Here is a 20,385-nt window from a genome sequence, read left to right as displayed (position 1 = left end):
ACCGAGAGGCGCAAGCCGACAGAGGGGTAAGTGCGCTTGGCGCAATCCACCCCCCACACCACCTTTCCCGCAGCCCAGGACGATTGACCCGACTATCCCCTTCTGTATCATACAGGAGAAGGGTACCCCAGCCCCCCGACAGAGGCTAAGGCCAAGGCCACATCTAAATCTGTCAGATGCCCGGTCTGCAGGGTAAAGCTGCCAGACACCCACATCAAAACTCTCTGCCGACCCTGTACTTCAAGGGTTGTAAGAGACGAGTAACCGTCCCTCCTTGCCGAGATGCATTCCCTGATCCGGGAGGAAGTACAGACCTCCAGATCCAGCCTCTCACCTCCACAGTCCCCCAGTCCGGGGCCAAGCCGGAAGTGGCCGAGGTGGGAGATGGAGCTAGCCTCGGAAACAAGCTCGCCTGAGGGGTCAGACCTCCGGGACTCGGATCCCGAGGAAGAGGGAGAGATCCCGACCGACAGGCGGGACCAAGGCAGGAAATACCTGTTTAGACTAGAGGACACTGATGACTTGGTGCAGGTGGTAAGGAACACCATGCAAATTGAAGAAGTTCCTAAACCGCAGTCCTGACAGGACCTGATGTTTTAGGGGACTGGTTGCTCGGAGACAGACTGTGTTCCCTGTAAGTGAGCACATTAAGACAATGGTCCTAGAAGAGTGGAAGGAGGCAGAACGTTGACTCGTGCTGTCCAGGGACTTTAAGAGCCGACTGCCTTTTGACCCAGAGGAAACACGATTGTGGGAGGAAATTCCTAAGATCGATGTTCCTGTAGCTAAGGTTACCAAAAAGACCGCCATCCCCTTCGAGGACTCATCAAGTGTCCGAGACCCGATGGACCGGAAGGCGGATGTCCTGTTAAAGAGAACATGGGAAACGGCGGCTGCCCTCACTAGGGTTAACATTGCAGCCACCTCGGTGGCCAGGTCCATATTCCTATGGGTGGGGCAGTTGGAAGAGCACTTAACCAACAAGACCCCTAGATCCGAGATCCTAGCTTCCCTCCCCCTGATGAAATCAGCCACGGCGTTTCTTTCAGATACGTCGGCTGAATCAGTAAGATTCGCAGCCAGAAACAGCTCCCTTTCCAATGCAGCTAGGCGAGCGGTTTGGCTAAAGTCCTGGTCGGAGGATAATGCTTCAAAGGCGAAGCTTTGCTCCATCCCCTTTTCAGGCTTAAGGGTGTTCGGACCAGCTCTAGATAGCATCTTAGAGCAGGTGTCTAACAAAAACAAAGGGTTTCCAGAGGAAAAAAAACCAAGCGTCCCCAGTCCTTTCGGAGGGGGCTCTTTTTCAGGAGACAGACTGACTTTAGGAGCCAGGGTAGATCCAACAGAAGCTCCTATAGAAACGTTCAGAGCCAAGTGGGGAGAAGCAAAGCCCCTCTTTTTACATCAACCTCCAGGTCCAGAAGGCAATGACGCCATAGGTGTCGGGGGAAGACTGCGACACTTCGCAGAAAGGTGGGGCCAGGTAACTCACAACCAGTGGGTCCTCAGAACCATCGCAGAAGGTTACAGTATAGAATGTTGTTCCTCACCCCCCGCCAGATACATTGCCCCCACCGTAGTCCCGGAAGGCTCTGCCATGTGGGCAGACCTACAGAACATGCTCAGGTCAAAGGTCATAGTGCCAGTTCCGCAGTCGGAGAGGGGAAAGGGTCACTACTCCCTATTCTCCATTACTAAAAACTATCAAAATTGAAACCTCTAAATGCCTGGGTGGTATACAAAAGGTTTCAGATGGAATCAATACATTCGTCAATTCATCTTATAGACAGGACCCTCGACCTGAAGAGTGCGTATTATCAGGTCCCCATCCATCCCTCATCTCAGAGCCTGCTAAGATTTGCAATCAGACTACCGGCCCGGACCTGCCACTTCCAGTTCCAAAGCCTTCCATTCGGGCTGGCTTCGGCCCCCCGAATATTTACAAAGCTGGTAACAGAGGTAGTGGCCTACCTGAGGAACCAGGGGATCACTATAATACCATACCTAGATGACTTTCTCCTAGTCGCAAGATCAGAAGAAAGGCTCATTCAGGACAGGAGCCGAACGATCAGAACATTGGAGTATCTCGGCTGGCTTATCAACGAACAGAAGTCGGACCTAAAGCCAGAAAGCAGGAAAATCTTCCTGGGAGTCCTTCTAGACTCAGAGTATCCCTGCTACCAGAAAAAAAAAAAAAAGCAGCGGATCATTCAGGACAGAGCCAAGAGCCTCCTGAAACATCGCTCCTCCATAAGAGGGGCAATGGAGGTCCTGGGCCTGATGACTGCTTGCATTCCGTGCGTCAGATGGGCCCAGTTCCATTCAAGGCCCCTGCAAAAAGACATCCTCGCAAGATGGGACAGACGTCAGGATTCACTAGACAGGCCTATATCATTGCCAGATCCGGTAAAAAGATCTCTACGGTGGTGGATACAGCCCAGAAACTTAAAGGTGGTCGTACTATGGACAACCTCGCCATACGTGGTAATCACCACAGGCGCCAGTACGTGGGGATGGGGAGCCCATGTAGAAGGAAGAATTTTCCAGGAAAGATGGCCAGTCAGCATCAGAAACAGATCCTCCAACTTCAGGGAGCTCTATGCGGTCTGGGAAGCCCTGCGTCACAACCGGTTGGTAGTGAGAAATCGACACATCCGAATACTGTCTGACAACATAACGGCAGTCTTATTCCTGAAGCACCAGGGAGGCCCGAGACATCGAGCACTCCAGGCACTAGCAGGACGAATAGTCACTTGGGCAGAAGAGGTTGTCCTCTCAGTAACGGCAATCCACCTGGAGGGTTCTCAGAACGTAGTGGCAGACTATCTAAGCAGACAGCAGTTCTGCCCGACAGAGTGGGAACTAAACTGAGAGATCTTTCATCAACTATGTCAGCGTTGGTGGACCCCAGTATAGACCTATTCGCAAACCAGAAGAACTCAAAGGTTGCCAGATTCTACTCCCTGAACCCGGCAGACCACCCGGATGGAGTGGATGCCCTGAGCCAGGCCTGGAAGGAACCCCTCCTCTACACATTCCCACCACTGGCGCTTATATCGGCGGTACTCAGGAAGATCCGCGAGGGCCGCGTGACGGTGATAATGATAGTGCCATACTGGCCAAGGAGAAGTTGGTTTCTGCTGCTAGGGGCCATGGCAGTAGGAAACCCAGTCGAGCTACCCTTGAAGGAGGACATCCACCAGGGCCCGATCCGCCACCCAGATCCAGCAAGACTACACCTCTCGGCATGGATCCTGAAAGGGACATCTTGAGAGCAAAGGGCTTATCTGATCAGGTTATATCCACTCTACTGGCCAGCAGGAAACCAGTAACATCCACAATCTCCCGGAAGATATGGAAGAGATACTGCCTGGAAGGTGACAGGTCCGACCTCCTGGCAGGTACCTCCAACCTCCCTAGTGTCCTAGACTTTCTACAGTCGGGGTATAATAAGGGCCTTAAACCCAGCACGTTAAAAGTCCAGATTTCGGCCTTGAGCTCCCTTGACTACCCTTTAGCTTCCCATCCTTGGGTGGTAAGATTCATAAAGGCCACGCAGCGTCTTCGCCCCACAATTAGGCAGCTCACCCCGCCATGGGACCTCGGCCTGGTACTCAGATCCTTATGTAGGGACCCCTACATCCCTAGTGAAAGGATGACCATTTCAACTCTCACTCGGAAGACGGCTTTCCTTGTAGCCATCACCATGGCCAAAAGAATAGGAGAGATCCAGGCCCTGTCCACCAAAGATCCATATCTCCAGATCAGAGAAGATCATATAATCTTAAGATTAGATCCGGCGTTTATCCCCAAGGTAGCCTCTTACCAGAATATAAATCAGGAGATAGTGTTACCATCCTTCTGCAGCAATCCCCGCAATGGGAAGGAACAGCGTCTCCACTCTCTAGACGTAAGACTGGCAGTTATAAGCTATCTAGAGGCCACCAATGACTGGCGTATTGACCCAAACCTGTTCATCCTCTTTGGGGGTAGAAATAAGGGGGAAAAAAGCCTCTAAAGCGTCCATCGCAAGATGGATCACCTCGGTAATTTCGGACGCCTACCAGTCGGAAGGCGCCAGCCCGCCAGATTCCTTAAGGGCCCACTCTACCAGGGCAGTTTCGGCCTCCTGGGCTGAGCGCGCAGGCTCACGTAAAAGTCGATTTCTTGCTGTTATTTTACTTAAAGGCATATAACAAAGCCTTTTTTTATTTTTATCGCCCATTTCTCTACTTATTGCTGAAAAGGAACTCGGCATGTTCATTTCCCTCAGATGGGAGTGAGTTCCTGTGTAATTGCTGTCACCTTTTAGGGTTGTCAGCTCCGCTGCATAGCTGTACATGCGTGAGTGGCTCCGCTGCGCTGCATGACCACCCGCTTGTGCGGTCCCTGGCTGCCGCTGTGGAAAACTATCCACGGGTTGCAAGGTCCTCTGCAATTGTGCATGACTTACCACGTTTGTTCAGGCTTGCAGCCGCTGCTAGGTGTTCTTTGCTATGCTGATCTGTGTCTGGGTGTGGTCAGCCACACCTCCCCTGCTTTTATGAGGAATGGGTGTGTTCTAGAATTGCTGCTCCAGCCTATCGCTGTGAGGCAGCTCCTATATAAAGTTTCCCTGCCCTGTGGGGCGTTGCCAGAGCTTCGCATTAAGTTTCTGTGTCTTATGTCTGTTTGATGTTCAGCACCTGTCCTGCCTGCCTGCAGTTCTAGGTGAGCTGATGTATGTCTTCTGCCTGCTCTGGGGGCAGAGTACCCAGGTCTGTTTCTGTTATCCGCTTTGGGACAGCTGTTGTCTGAATTCCTAGACTTTTCCTGTTTATGTGTTGGTACCAAAGTCCTAGTCCTCATTCCTGCTGTGTTATGTTCCTGAAGTCCTTCTGTGTCTTGAACCCTGTGCCCAGTGACTGTGACTCTTTGCTAACTGACTTTCTGTGATGTAACCTGGGTTCAGCTTGGAAGTAGGAGTCCGGTGTGTCTGCTGAGTTTCTGCTACTATGTGCTCAGTTTGTTATTTGAGTTCCTTTTTAGGTCGCTGCCAGATGTGCGGAGCCTGATAACCGTGGTCTCTTGTCCAGAGCCTGATGACCTGGCCTGATGTCCGGTGTCTGACGACCACTTCCAGATGTCCGGTGCCTGATGTCCTCCGCCAGATGTCCGGATCCTATCCTTCCCTGCCAGATGTCCGCAGCCTGATGATTGCGGCCTCATGTCCGGAGCCTGATGTCAGCAGCCTGATCCGGAGCCTGTCGATCGCTGCCAGATGTCCGGAGTCCGATGCCAGTGTTTTGATGTTCTATCTGAGATCCGAGTCCTGAGGTCCTGCCTGAGACGTGATGTTCGCCTGATGTCCGGCTCGAGTCCTGATGTCCTACCTGACTCCTAATGTTCTGATGTCCCACTTGAGTCCAGATGTCTGTCTGTGTCCCAATGTCCAGTCCGTGGCCCAATTTGTGCTCTTGAGTCGGTCCCGCTCATGTTCCTGGATGGATTCTAAATCTGTGGTTCCTGGGAGTCTCCAGCTCTGTTCCCGGGTGACGGTCCCGACAGTGAGCCCTGGACCTGACCAGCCGTTGCCTGGTGCTGTAGTGCCCATGTTCCTGGACCTGTGCTATCCATGTCTTGCTTATGCTCTAATGTCCTGCCTGTTCCCTCGGGTCTACCCGTGATGGCTCTTGCCGTTGTCTGAATGCTGCCTAAGGTCAGTGTCTGATGTTCTCCTGCTATGCCTGTGCTACGCCTGAAGCCTGAGAGGCCATCCTAGTATGCCAGTGCCAGATAACTCTGGACTGCCTCAACCTGTGATGACCTCTTGCCATCGTTTGAAGCTAGTCTGAGGTCGGTGTCTGATGTTCTCCTGCTGTGCCTGTGCTACGCCTGAGGCCTGAAAGAGGCCATCCTAGCATGCCTGTGCCAGACTACCCTGGACTGCGTAAACCCGTGATGACCTCTTGCTTCGTCTGTCAACCTGAGATGTGTTTCCTTCGTGATGTGCATAATCAAGAACCTGGTGTTTTGATGTCATTTGCTTTTATTTAAATAAACTGTTTCTTCATACCTGAAGTTGTGCGGTGTCTTTTAGTCCTGCATATGGCCATCTTGTCCACAAGCTCAGCTGCCACAGACCCCGGTCGCTACCCTTCCCTAGTTCGGGTAGGCCCGGGTCCCCCCTGTGGTCCAGTGGGTCCACATTCCATGATCACCTGGGACGCATACCCCGTTGTCGTTATGTCTCGATGACATGGGAGCGTTGGCTGGGTAACAATGGACATGGGTTTTCTTGAAATCCCATCCAGTATGCTGTAACATCTGGACGCTGCAAGTCCAACCCGCAGGATTTGCAGATCGTCTGCACATAAACTTATAAACCACCCTGTAAAACCTGTTACAACTCCTCAATCTTTGTGATAAATGTGAGTTATCCAAACTTTTTTTGATTTCTTTTTTTTTTCTGCCTCATTTTACGGTCAGCAATGGCGTCTGCTGGTCTAAGAAAGGAGCTGGACTGTTCCATCTGTCTGACCCTGGATACAGATCCTGTAATGCCGAGATGTGGACACAACTTCTGCCGGGTCTGTATTGATCAGGTCCTGAATACACAGGACGAGTCTGGAGATTATACCTGTTCTAAAGATAGAGAAGAGTTTCAGAAGCCACTTGTGTTAATTAGAAACATAACTCTGTGAAACATATTGAAGGATTTCCGTCTACTCGGCAACAAAAAATATCCTCTTCCATACAATTTTATTAAACCTTGCAGTCCCTGGCACCTTCATTAAACATTGTGGTGCCTGCAATGATCTGCTTTATCACTTAGGCTGCGTTCACACATCGCGGTGTTTTCACGGCGGTTTTAAACGCGCGATTTTGCCGCGAAAAATAAGCATCCCATGCATTCCTATGGGATTCCGCAATGCTGTGCTAATGCTGCATTTTTTTTCCTGCGGCAGAATCGCTTCGCGGTACAAAAAACCCAGCATGCTCATTAATTTAGCGGAATCGCGGCGATCCCGCACCCATTGGAATGCATTGTTCTGCTTACTTTCCGCATGTGGCTGTGCACACCATGCAAAAAGGAAGCAGAACATTTGGTGGTATCCATGGTCCAGAGGAGAGGAGACTGTCCTCCGGGCTGTGGGTACCATATCCCTGTAAAAAAAATGAATTTTAAAATATAGTTATTCTCACCTTCCGACGTCCCACGCAGCCTTCTCGCCTCTCTCCACGCTCCCGATCCCAGTAATCCTTTGCGAGAATGACCGCGATGACGTCATGGTCTCGTGGTCATTCGCGATGACGTTGCGGAAGCGCGACGTCTCGCGGTCATTCGCGCAAAGGATTACTGGGACCGGAAGATGCCGGGAGCGTGGTGAGAGGCGGAAAGGCTGCGCGGGACGCCGGAAGGTGAGAATAACAATATTTTTTTTACAACCTATCTTTTACTACTGATGCTGCATGGGCAGCATCAGTAGTAAAAAAGTTAGTGTTTGATAAGTGTGACAATATTTGATGAGTGTGACCAACCCGTCAGATTGCTTGGAAAACGCTAGCATTCTGCAAGCTAATTACGCTTGCAAATCGCTAGTTTTTCCGCGGGAATTTAAAATGTGATTTTCCCACGGAATGGAATTCCGGAATTCTCGCGGTAACTTCCGCGAGAGTTCTGCTACGTGTGAACGTAGCCTTAGAATAAAGCCAGAACAAGTTTAGCTTTGCCTTTTCTGGTAAACACTATTCACACACTTCTTCCTTGTTTCTACTCTGAGCGATGGCGTCTGCTGATCTGAGACAAGAATTGAAATGCTCCATCTGTAAGGACATTTATACAGATCCTGTAACCCTGAGATGTGGACACAGCTTCTGACGGATCTGTATTGATGGAGTGCAGGATACAGAGGGCGGGTATGGAGAATATTCCTGTCCGGAATGTAGAGCAACATTTCACAAGCGGCCTCCACTACAGAAGAACATAACTGTGTAATGTCGTGGAGAATTTCCTGTCTAATCAGCCACATCAGGAGGAGATCACCGGGATCTGCTGCACTTACTGTATGGACTCTCCTGTACCTGCTGTTAGATCCTGTCTACACTGCGAGGCTTCTCTGTGTGATAATCACCTGAGAGTTCACAGCAAAGGAGCAGAACACGTCCTCACTGATCCCAGCACTTCTCTGGAGACCAGGAGATGTTCTGTCCATAAGAAGATCCTGGAATATTACTGCACTGAGGACGCTGCTTGTATCTGTGCGTCCTGCTGTCTGATTGGAGAACACAGAGGACATAAAGTGGAGTCTCTGGAGGAGGCCTCTGAGAAGAAAAAGACAAAACTGGGAAATATTCTTCAGAAACTCATCACAAAGAGAGAGGAGGCTATGTAAAAAGTCTGTCATCTGGAAGAGAACTGGAGGAAAAGTCAAGAAAAAATGACTGAAGAAAAGAAGAGAGTCTCTGCCCTGTTTATAGAAATCAAGAGAAGGGTGGACAACCTGGAGAACAGGGTCCTGAGTGACATCTCCAGGGGGGAAGAGCAGGTGTCACTGTCTGATGTGATCCAGAAGCTGGAAAGGACGAGCTGTCCAGGAAGATGAGGGACATTGAGGAGCTGTGTGACATGACGGATCCACTGACTGTCTTACAGGATCCAGACACCGGTGACTTGTGTGATCTTGAGGAGGAGGGAGAAGATGAGGACACAGGAGGACATGATGGAGGTGATGAGGACACAGGGGGACATGATGGAGGTGATCGGGGTGCGGAGCTGATCTCACACATATCACACACATTGTCTGCTATGCTGAGAGATATAAATGTGATCTTCTATGTTCAGGATCCTGCAGACATATTACTGGATGTAAACACGGCTGATAATCTCCTGATATCAGACGACCTGAAAACTATGTCCCGTAGTCTAATAAACCAGAATCGTCCAAAAACTGCAAATAGGTTCCAGGAGGATCAGGTATTAAGCAGCAACAGATTTTCCTTAGGGTGACATTTCTGGGACGTAGAGATCAGTGGATCAGGGGCGTGGAGGGTGGGGATGTGTTACCCCAGTATAAACAGAAGGGGGCGCCAGTCACACATTGGAAATAAAAACAAGTCCTGGTGTTTGTGTGGAGGGCGACAGGTGTATAATAATCAATGTTCAGTGATACATGACAGTAAAGTGATCCCGTTACCTCACCAGATCTCCAGTGATGGAGTCAGGATATGTCTGGATTATGAGGCCGGGCAGTTGTCCTTTTATGAGCTGTGTGACCCCATCAGACACTTACACACCTTCACTGCCGCCTTCTCCGAGCCTCTACATGCTGCGTTATATGTACATAAAGGTTGTATAACACTGTCCGGATGGGGCAGCAGAAATGACACATCATTAAGAAAAACCTAAGCTGCATTTACACTGAAAAAAAATTGTGAAAAAGTGTCTTAAAGGGAACCTGTCATCCCCCCCCCCCAGGGCGGTTTAAGTAAAAGAGCCACCTTCAGCAGCACTAAGGCTGCACTCTGTGAAGGTGGCTCTTATGTTTCAGACAGGGGTATGATGGATGGCTGGGAGGCGGCGCCCAGACGCAAGACAGGGGCATGATGAACGGCTGGGATGCGGCGCCCAGATGCAAGATGGGCATGTTGGATGGCTGGGCGGCAGCGCCCAGACGCAAGACAGGGGCATGATGGATGGCTTGGAGGCGGCGCCCAGATGCAAGACAGGGGCATGAGGGACGGCTGGGAGGCAGCACCCAGATGCAAGATGGGCATGATTGACAGCTGGGAGGTGGCGCCCAGACGCAAGACAGGGGCATGATGGCTGGGAGGCGGCGCCCAGACGCAAGATGGGCATGTTGGATGGCTGGGCGGCAGCGTCCAGACGCAAGACAGGGCATGATGGATGGCTGGGAGGCGGCGCCCAGGCGCAAGATGGGCATGTTGGATGGCTGGGCGGCGGCACCCAGACGCAAGACAGGGGCATGATGGATGGCTGGGCGGCGGTGCCCAGACGCAAGACAGGGGCATGATGGACGGCTGGGAGGCGGCACCCAGACGCAAGACAGGGGCATGATGGATGGCTGGGCGGCGGCGCCCAGACACAAGACAGGGGCATGATGGACGGCTGGGAGGCGGCGCCCAGATGCAAGATGGGCATGTTGGATGGCTGGGCGGCGGCGCCCAGACGCAAGACAGGGGCATGTTGGATGGCTGGGCGGCGGCGCCCAGACGCAAGACAGGGGCATGTTGGAAGGCTAGGCGGCGGCGCCCAGACGCAAGACAGGGGCATGATGGACGGCTGGGAGGCGGCACCCAGACGCAAGACAGGGGTATGATGGATGGCTGGGAGGCGGCACCCAAACGCAAGACAGGGGCATGATGGACGATTGGGCAGCGGCTGATACAGGGGACACAACATACCTATGGGACGCAATACCAGTATGGGGACCTATTTATAAAAGTCAATATTTCAGCGTTACTAGGGGTCAGAAACAAAAGAGCCACCTTCACAGAAGGTGCTGCTGAAGGTGGCTCTTTTACTTAAAAACAACCTGGGGTGGTGACAGGTTCCCTTTAAGAGTGCTCATTTCACAATAATCTTTCAATGTAAGCAGGTTGCCAATACCTGAAAATACTTGTTCGTCAGGTGAAATTATATTTTGCGCAGCGCAAAAGATCACTGAACGTATGAATGTGGCCTTATAGTTAATAGTACTGTTATTTTGGATAATTAGACAGTTGCAGTCTAATTGTGAGACTAAGAAAGCAACAGAGTGTGGCGAGTGGGTGCAAGACTTACCATCCAAATATTATGACCTATTGACACTGGGTATGTAGGTTGGTGGCGCTGTCTAGCTTCTCCATAAAAGTATATGATGAGCTACAGGCAGGGCCGCCATCAGGGCATGACAGGCCTTACATGTGTATGGGGCCCGGTGATTAGGGGGGCCCGACCATGCTGGCAGCCCGATCCGCGCTGGGGCCCCCCTACATTTTATACAGGCTTCTGCAACTTTATTTTAAATTCAGACTCAGCCCCCCCCCGCACCATGGTCCAGCCAGCGCCGAAATCCCCCCTGCACAATGGTCCAGCCACAGCTCCGCCCTCACCTGATGTCACACACTGCTCTGCTCCTCCACTTCCTCATTCAGTCAGTGTGCCACAGTGGGACTGGGAGAGGAAGGGAGCCTCGCTGCTGGAGCACAGCCAGATAACAAGGTAAGAAGAATTTTTTTTTTTTTTTTGAGAGCGGCTATCCAGGGGGCCTGGGGCAGAATGCTGGACGCTGGGGCAGAATGCTGGGGGCAGAATGCTGGGGGCAGAATGCTGGACGCTGGGGGCAGAATGCTGGGGGCAGAATGCTGGACGCTGGGGGCAGAATGCTGGGGGCAGAATGCTGGAGGCAGAATGCTGGATGCTGGGGGCAGAATGCTGGATGCTGGGGGCAGAATGCTGGACGCTGGGGCAGAATGCTGGACGCTGGGGGCAGAATGCTGGACGCTGGGGGCAGAATGCTGGACATGGGGCAGGAATGCTGGGGGCAGAATGGACATGGGGCAGAATGCTGGACGCTGGGGCAGAATGCTGGGGGCAGAATGCTGGACGCTGGGGGCAGAATGCTAGGGGCAGAATGCTGGACGCTGGGGGCAGAATGCTGGACATGGGGCAGGAATGCTGGGGGCAGAATGGACATGGGGCAGAATGCTGGACGCTGGGGCAGAATGCTGGGGGCAGAATGCTGGACGCTGGGGGCAGAATGCTGGACATGGGGCAGGAATGCTGGGGGCAGAATGGACATGGGGCAGAATGATGGACGCTGGGGCAGAATGCTGGACGCTGGGGGCAGAATGCTGGGGGCAGAATGCTGGACACTGGGGGCAGAATGCTGGGGGCAGAATGGACATGGGGCAGAATGCTGGACGCTGGGGCAGAATGCTGGGGGCAGAATGCTGGATGCTGGGGGCAGAATGCTGGACGCTGGGGGCAGAATGCTGGACGCTGGGGGCAGAATGCTGGGGGCAGAATGCTGGACGCTGGGGGCAGAATGCTGGGGGCAGAATGCTGGACGCTGGGGGCAGAATGCTGGGGGAAGAATGCTGGATGCTGGGGGCAGAATGCTGGGGGCAGAATGCTGGACGCTGGGGGCAGAATGTTGGACGCTGGGGGCAGAATGCTGGGGGCAGAATGCTGAACGCTGGGGGCAGAATGCTGGACGCTGGGGGCAGAATGCTGGGCGCTAGGGGCGGAATGCTGGGAGCAGAATGCTGGACGCTGGGGGCAGAATGCTGGACGCTGGGGGCAGAATGCTGGACGCTGGGGGCAGAATGCTGGACGCTGGGCGCAGAATGCTGGGGGCAGAATGCTGGACGCTGGGGGCAGAATGCTGGACACTGGGGGCAGAATGCTGGGGGCAGAATGTTGGACACTGGGGGCAGAATGCTGGGGGCAGAATGCTGGACGCTGGGGGCAGAATGCTGGACGCTAGGGGCAGAATGCTGCGAGCAGAATGCTGGACGCTGGGGGCAGAATGCTGGACATGGGGCAGAATGCTGGGGGCAGAATGGACATGGGGCAGAATGCTGGACGCTGGGGCAGAATGCTGTACATGGGGCATAATGCTGGACACTGGGGGCAGAATGGACATGGGGCAGAATGCTGGACGCTGGGGGCAGAATGCTGGACATGGGGCATAATGCTGGACACTGGGGGCAGAATGGACATGGGGCAGAATGCTGGACGCTGGGGACAGAATGCTGGACGCTGGTGGCAGAATGCTGGATATGAGGGCAGACTGTGAGACGGGGCAGAATGCTGGACATGGGGCAGAAGAATGCTGGACGCTGGGGCAGAATTCTGGACATGGGGGCAGGCTGTGAGCTGGGGCAGAATGTTGGACGCTGCGGGCAGACTGGTTGACGCTGGGGGTAGAATGCAAGACACTGGGGCAGAATGCTGGACATGGGGGCAGAATGTGACAGACACAGGAAGGGGCAGAATGTGACAGTGAGACACAGAAGGGGGCAGAATGTGACAGTGAGACACAGGAGGGGGCAGAATGTGACAGTGAGACACAGGAGGGGGCAGAATGTGACAGTGAAACACAGGAGGGGGCAGAATGTGACAGTGAGACACAGGAGGGGGCAGAATGTGACAGTGAGACACAGGAGGGGGCAGAATGTGAGACACCGGGCATGATTGGAGATAGATGGAGCAGGGTCATGGGGCAGGATGGATACGATTTAGACAGATTGGTCAGGAGGGGAGATCATATGGGGCAGAATGGATACTGATGAGGGTGGGATGGGAGAACATATGGCTGAAGCCAAAAATGAGACACACGGGAGTCAGGATGGGGGATATTATTACCATATGGGCTAATTAAGGGATATTATTACTGCAGTGATGTATTTTATTTTCTTGAGGATACTGTTGTAAATGGGGGGGGCGGTCCTGTTACTGTGTAGAGTGATACTATGTCGCCTTTTTTTCTTCATGTGGTGTAATGTAGAAGTTGGGAAAAAATAAGTAATGTGTTCTGCAAGCGGAGCTCTAGATAACTGTGTTATTTCCTGCAGAGACAAGTCCTGGCTGGAAGACGTGATGGCGATCTGTGCTGGATGAAAGACGAAAAACAAAGATGAAGGACTTCACCTAGAGACATCACTGGTGAGTTAGTTTGTTACCTGTACACTAACACTATGTACAGAGGTCCTGTGTATAATGTCACCGGTGATCACTGTGTTACCTGTACATTATATACAGAGCTCCTGTGTATAATGTCATTGATCATTATATTACCTGTACACAGACACTGCATACTAAGTACAGATCTTGTGTGTATAATGTCTCTTATGGTCATAGTATTATGTTTTTTTAATTAATGTCAGTATTGTAGTATTCAGTCTCCATGTGGTGGTTATATGTGGTCTGGGCGTGGTGCAATGGTATTTGTCCCTTGTATATTCTATTATTTGGTCACTTTGTTGTGGTAATTTGCGGTCTGTTCATGGTGCGGTGGTATTTGTTTGTTGTATGTGATATTATTCGGTCACTATGGTAGTAATATGTGGTCTGGTCATGGTATGGCGGTATTTGTTCCCTGTATGTCTTATTATAGGTCACTATGTGGTGGTAATATGTGGTCTGGACATTGTGTAGCGGTATTTGTTCCTTGTATGTGGTGGTAAGTTGTGGTCTGGACATGGTGCTGTGGTATTTGTTCCTTGTATGTGATATTATTGGTCATTTTAAAAAATTGAAAAATAAATAAAAATATACCTAAATTGTATTGCATATTTTAACAAATATTTAATAGGTTACAGTAGAGTAGGGCCTGGCCAAAAGTGTCTACCCTGTTATGGTGGCGACTTAAAACAATCTTTTGGCCAAAGCAAAAGCTGCTGGCTATATGTATGACCTGGTGATGGGAACTGTTAATGTGTGATAGGTGAGAAGTGGAGTTTATCCAAGAGAGAGCGGTGGGACTGTGGACAGTTCGAGTGGTGGAGGCGGGGCTGGATGGAGCCTGGGCGGAGTCTAAAGGGGGCCCCGAAAATTTTGCCAGTATGGGGCCCCGAAATTCCTAGTGGCAGCCCTGGCTACAGGTAATATTGTGCAGCTGTCACTACATTCAAATAAAAAATGAGTCTCCGGTTAGGGTCACACAATGGTTGGCGTGTCGTTCGGTGCCAAAGTGATGCACCTACGTCCTGACCGTTACAGCAGCCGTGAAGCAAATTACAATGAAATAAGCGGAAATTGATTTATCGATGGGAGTTATTGTAATATGTGAATTTGGTGAAGTTAAAACCGATCATTAAAAAAATAAACTCTGCCATTTTTTCCTGTAGATTGAGGATGGTTCATTATCAGATCAGTCTACATGTTCAAGTTGTACTATAGAATAAAGCTGCATCAGCGTACAGTCATGAGAAACACTCTATGAATCCTATGGTATGTGTCAGGATATAATAAAAAAATATATGTTCCTTAGAAGGTCTTAAAATTAGGATTTATCTCTACAGTATTTACACAAGTAAAAAAATCTTAGTTACGGTACTTACCAGTAACACAATTTTACAGAGCCCATGACAGCACCGTCTGAGAGAGGGTATCCACCCGTCAAGAACAGGAAACCTACTGAATAAAAGGGCGGAAGACGGCTTAAGACAGTAGTGTTTATAGAAGGTTGAAGGGGAAGACCATGTCGACAGACACCTCTGCTTTCTCAGCCCAGGAGGTTGCCATGGCCCTGATGGAATGGGCCTTCAGGTTCTCAGGAACTGGTACATTACTAAAGGAGTACGCTAGGCTAATGGCATCCCTAATCCATCTAGCTATGGTACCCCTCGTTACCTTAACCCCTTAATGACCAGGAGTATTTTTTGTTTTGCATTTTCATTTTTTGCTCCCTTCTTCCCAGAGCCATAACTTTTTTTTTTTTTTGCTCAAAATGGCCATGTGAGGGCTTCTTTTTTTCAGGATGAGTTGTACTTTTGAACGACACCATTGGTTTTACCATGTAGTGTAACAGACAACAGGGAAAAAAAATTCCAAGTGCGGTGAAATTCCAAAAAAGTGCAATCCCGCAATTTTTTTTTTTTTTTTGGCTTTTTTACTAGGTACACTAAATGCTAAAACTGCCCTGCCATTATGATTCTCCAGCTCATTACGAGTTCATAGAAACCAAACATGTCTAGTTTCTTTTTTATCTAAGTGATGATAAAAATTTCCAAACTTTGTAAAAAAAATTTTTGGGATCCGGGGTCTGGTGAGGGCTTATTTTTTGTGTGCCAATCTGATGTTTTTATTCATATTTTGATATTTTATTGACATTTTGGTGCCGATACGTTCTTTTGATTGCTCTTTATTGCATTTTATTGTAATGTTGCAGCGACAAAAAAAAACATAATTCTGGCATTTCGATTTTTTTTTTCTCGCTACACCATTTACCAATCGGATTAATTCCTTTTATATATTGATAGAACAGGCGATTCTGAACACGGTGATGCCAAATATGTGTATATTTGATTTTTTTGTTTTATTTTGAATGGGGGGCGATTTGAACTTTTTATATTTTTTAAATATTTTTAAAAAACATTTTTTAACTTTTTACTTGCTTCAATAGTCTCCATAGGAGACTTGAAGCTGCACTTGTCTGATCGCCTCTGCTACATAGCGTAGGGGTTCAGCCCTGATCTATGTAGCAGATATGCTCACTTGTTATGAGTGCCAACCACCAGCAATGACAACTACAGGGGTCTTCTCCTGACCCCGAGTTGTCATGCCAACCCATCGGCGACCCGAGGTCATGTGACACGGGCACCGATGGGAGAAGGTAATGACGCGCTTCCTGCGCGTGCATGTTAAATGCCGCTGTCAGAGCCTGGCGCCCCCACGCACGTTTCAAAATAACTTCGTCAGGAGGCGTGGAAATAACTAACTTCGTCAGTTATTTCAAAACGTGTGTAGGGGCGCCAGGCTTGGGGACACAGTTTACCACCTAACTTGTAAGTTCTTAAACCGCAGTTTATTATTTGATATGTATAAGTAAAAGACATGATTTGATTTTTTTGCACCTTATGGTCTGTGATTGAAATTTAATATATTTGTTAGCGTGGGTGGTCAGGAGCCGGAATCTCCAGGAGTGGACCCTCTGGACCGTGGCACCGAGGGGCCCCGGGCAAGCTGCCAGGTGGAACCGACCCCTATACAGGGACCATTAGGAGCAGGCCCAGGGGGTTCGAGTACCACGGTAGCCGGTACCGAGAGGGACGGCTCAGGATGGACTGGAGTAGGACAGTGGGACTGAAGTGTAGATGACAGAACAGAGCTGGAACACAGGAGACAGGAGTGGAGTAAGACTATAGACTGGAACGTGGAGGAACTGAAGTGTAGATGACAGGACAGAGTTGGAACACAGGAGACAGGAATAAAGGAGGACGGAAGGACTGGAGCAGGATGGAACTGGAACACCGGAGGCAGGACTGGAGTAGGACGGCAGGACTGGAACAGGATGGAACAGGAACACCGGAGGCAGGACTGGAGTAGGACGGCAGGACTGGAGCAGGATGGAACAGGAACACCGGATGCAGGACTGGAGTAGGACTGCAGAACTGGAGCAGGATGGAACAGGAACACCGGAAGGACTGGAGCAGGATGGAACAGGAACACCGGAGGCAGGAGACGGAGGAAACAGGAACACTGGAGCAGGACTGAGAATAACTTAGCGAACACGGAAGACAGGCTGTGAGGCTGCTGCAGGAAACACTGAGGACAGTACCGAGACTGCAGAGAGCACAGGAGGAAGCAGGGCCCAGTGTGCAAGGTAACAACGATCAGGCGCCTCCCTCAGGGGGAAGCGGCCTGATATGGCCCCGTCTGGTCTGCCATTGGTCCGAAGGTGCTTCCGGGTCAGGGCACAGCCGGAGCACAAGAAGTAGAAGGGAGGCGCGGCCGCAGCCTATGGCGCATGCGCATTGCATGCAGAGATGGCGTCGGCCGCGAGCCTGTCAGAGGTGACCGTCGGGTGGCGAGAGGCTGCGGCGTGGGAGCGGAGGCCGGGTGAGTATGCAAAGACGGCGTGGGAGCGGAGGCCTGGTGAGTATTTCAGAGTGGTGTAACAGTACCCCCTCCCCTAAGCCGCCCTCCCTGGAGATTAGCAAGAAATCTCTTGAGGATACGAGGAGCATTGATATTCTCCCAAGGTTCCCAGGATCTCTCCTCAGGACCAAAGCCCTTCCAATCAACAAGAAAGAATGTCCTACCTCTAACCCTCTTCAAAGTGAGAATGTCCTGCACTTCAAAGACATCATCGGCAACCACCGGCTGAGGACCAGGATCAGGCAAGGAATAGAAGTGATTCAGCACCACAGGCTTCAGGAGAGAGACGTGGAAGGTGTTCGGGACCCGGAGTGAAGCAGGCAACCTCAATTTGTAGGCGACCTCGTTGATACGTCCAAGAATCTCAAACGGACCGATGTAGCGTGGTCCCAACTTGTAGGAGGGCAGTTTCAACCGGATGAATTTGGAGGAGAGCCAGACTTTGTCCCCGACACGATACGGTGGAGGATCCAATCTCCTTTTGTCGGCATAATTCTTCATCTGATCAGCGGCCCTCTTGAGTGACGTATTGGTCTCGGCCCAAATCTTGGAAAATTCAGAGGGCAAGGCGTTCGTTGCGGGTACCTCGGAGGCAGGGGTTATTGGAAGGGGAACACCAGGATGTCTGCCAAAGACAATGAAGAATGGAGATTTGGCCGAGGACTCGCCAGCATGGTTGTTATAAGCGAACTCTGCCCAGGGGAGTAAGTCAACCCAATCTGCTCTACCTGTCCATTGGACTGTGGATGGTAGGATGAGAAGTCGAGGGAAACGTTCATGAACTTACAAAGTGATCGCCAGAACTTGGAGGTAAACTGAACCCCTCGGTCAGACACAATGCGTTGAGGTAGTCCATGGAGTCTGAAGATCTGGTGAATGAAAACTTTGGCCAGCTCCGGCGCCGAGGGAAGACCAGGCAGAGGGATGAAGTGAGCCATCTTGTAAAAACGATCCACCATCACCAAAATGACTGTGCAGCCAGAAGAGCAGGGTAGGTCGGTGATGAAACCCATGGCGATGTTTTCCCAAGGGACCGCAGGGACGGGCAACAGAAGCAACAAGCCGGACGAAGGTCTTCGTGGCACTTTGTTTTTAGCACAGGATGGACAAGAAGCCACAAAGTCGAGTACATCTTGGCGTAACGCGTGATAAGGTCAAGGGTCTTCTTGGTTCCGGCATGGCCGGCCAGTGTGGAGGAGTGCCCCCATTGGAGGACTTTTCGCTTGGGGTTCTCAGGCACAAGCGTCTTGCCTGGAGGAGGAGCAAGCCAGTTCACTGGAGCCACTGTGATGATCCTAGTGGGATCAATGATATGCGAAGGTTCCTCCGTGGTTTCGTGTGACGGGAAGACCCTGGACAGGGCGTCGGCTTTGGTATTCTTGTTGCCAGGACGGAAGCGGAGCTCGAAGTCAAATAGGGCGAAAAATAAGGACCATCTGGCCTGACGAGGGTTGAGTCTCTGGGCAGACTGGAGATAGGCCAGATTCTTGTGGTCCGAGAAGATGACAAAGGGATGGACAGCTCCTTCCAGGAGGTGACTCCATTCCTCCAGGGCCAACTTGATGGCCAGGAGTTCCCGGTCGCCGATCGAGTAGTTACATTCGGATGGAGAAAAGGCCTTCGAGAAGAAGCCACAAGGTTGCAGGCGACCGGAGGCGGATCTCTGGGACAGTACTGCCCCGGCACCTGTCGAGGAGGCGTTCACCTCGAGTACAAAAGGTCGATTGCTCTCAGGGCGATGCAGGATTGGAGCCGTGGAGGAAGCCTGTTTTAGGGTCAGAAAGGCCTCTTCCGCCTCAGGAGTCCAATCCTTGGGGGTAGTCCCTTTACGGGTGAGAGCAGAAATAGGTCTTGTGATTGCGGAGAAGTAATAATTGGCGAATCCGAGAAAGCGTTATATCGCCCTTACTCCGACGGGGCGAGGACATTTGAGAATGGCAACAACTTCTCGGGAGCCATCCTTAGTCCAGCGTCGGAGATAATGTATCCCAGAAACGGCAGAGAGATCTGCTCGAAGAGACATTTCTCTATCTTTGCATACAGGCGGTTCACCCGAAGACGCTGTAGCACCAGGCGGACACTCTTTCTGTGGGACGAGAGGTCCGGCGAGAAGACGAGGATGTCGTCTAAGTACACGACCACACAGGAGTACAAGAGATCCCGGAAGATCTCATTGACGAACTCTTGAAACACCGCAGGAGCATTGCAAAGACCAAAGGGCATGACCAGGTACTCGTAATGGCCGTCTCGAGTGTTGAAAGCGGTCTTCCACTCGTCACCTGCACGGATATGGACCAGATTATAGGCTCCTCTGAGGTCCAGCTTGGAGAAGACCCGAGCCCCTCTGAGACGGTCGAACAGCTCCAGAATGAGTGGAAGAGGGTACCTGTTCTTGATGGTAATCTCATTCAAGCCCCTACAGTCAATGCACGGCCGTAGAGTTCCATCCTTCTTTTTGACGAAGAACCCGGCTCCCGCAGGCGAAGAGGATTTCCGTATAAAGCCTTTTGGCGAGGTTCTCTCGGACGTACTCGGACTTGGCGGTGATCTCTGCGGGAAACAGGGTAGATTCTGCCCCTTGGAGGGGTTGAACCGGGAACAAGTTTAATTGGGCAAACGGCCGGTATGGAGGAAGGACCTCCGCTTCCTTCTTATCAAAAACATCGGCGTAAGAGCTGTAGGCTGGAGGAAGACCCGGAAGGTCTGGAGGCGACCGAGGAGTGGCCGCCAGGCGGACAGGAGCCAGACAGCGAGCTTGGCACGGGTGCCCCCAGCGGAGTATCTCCCCAGAAGACCAG

The 20,385-nt window shown here is 51.2% G+C and overlaps 1 pseudogene; it reads left to right on the top strand.

The window, feature by feature from the left end:
• The first annotated feature begins 282 nt into the window (after positions 1 to 282).
• On the top strand, positions 283 to 8,989 carry LOC141048578 (uncharacterized; annotated as a pseudogene).
• Positions 8,990 to 20,385: the final 11,396 nt, after the last annotated feature.

This window comes from Dendrobates tinctorius, unplaced genomic scaffold (assembly GCF_039654945.1).
Source record: "Dendrobates tinctorius isolate UK_male_01 unplaced genomic scaffold, ASM3965494v1 ptg000136l, whole genome shotgun sequence".
In the NCBI taxonomy this organism is placed as follows: Eukaryota; Metazoa; Chordata; class Amphibia; order Anura; family Dendrobatidae; genus Dendrobates; species Dendrobates tinctorius.
This window is presented reverse-complemented; position numbering and strand designations above follow the sequence as displayed.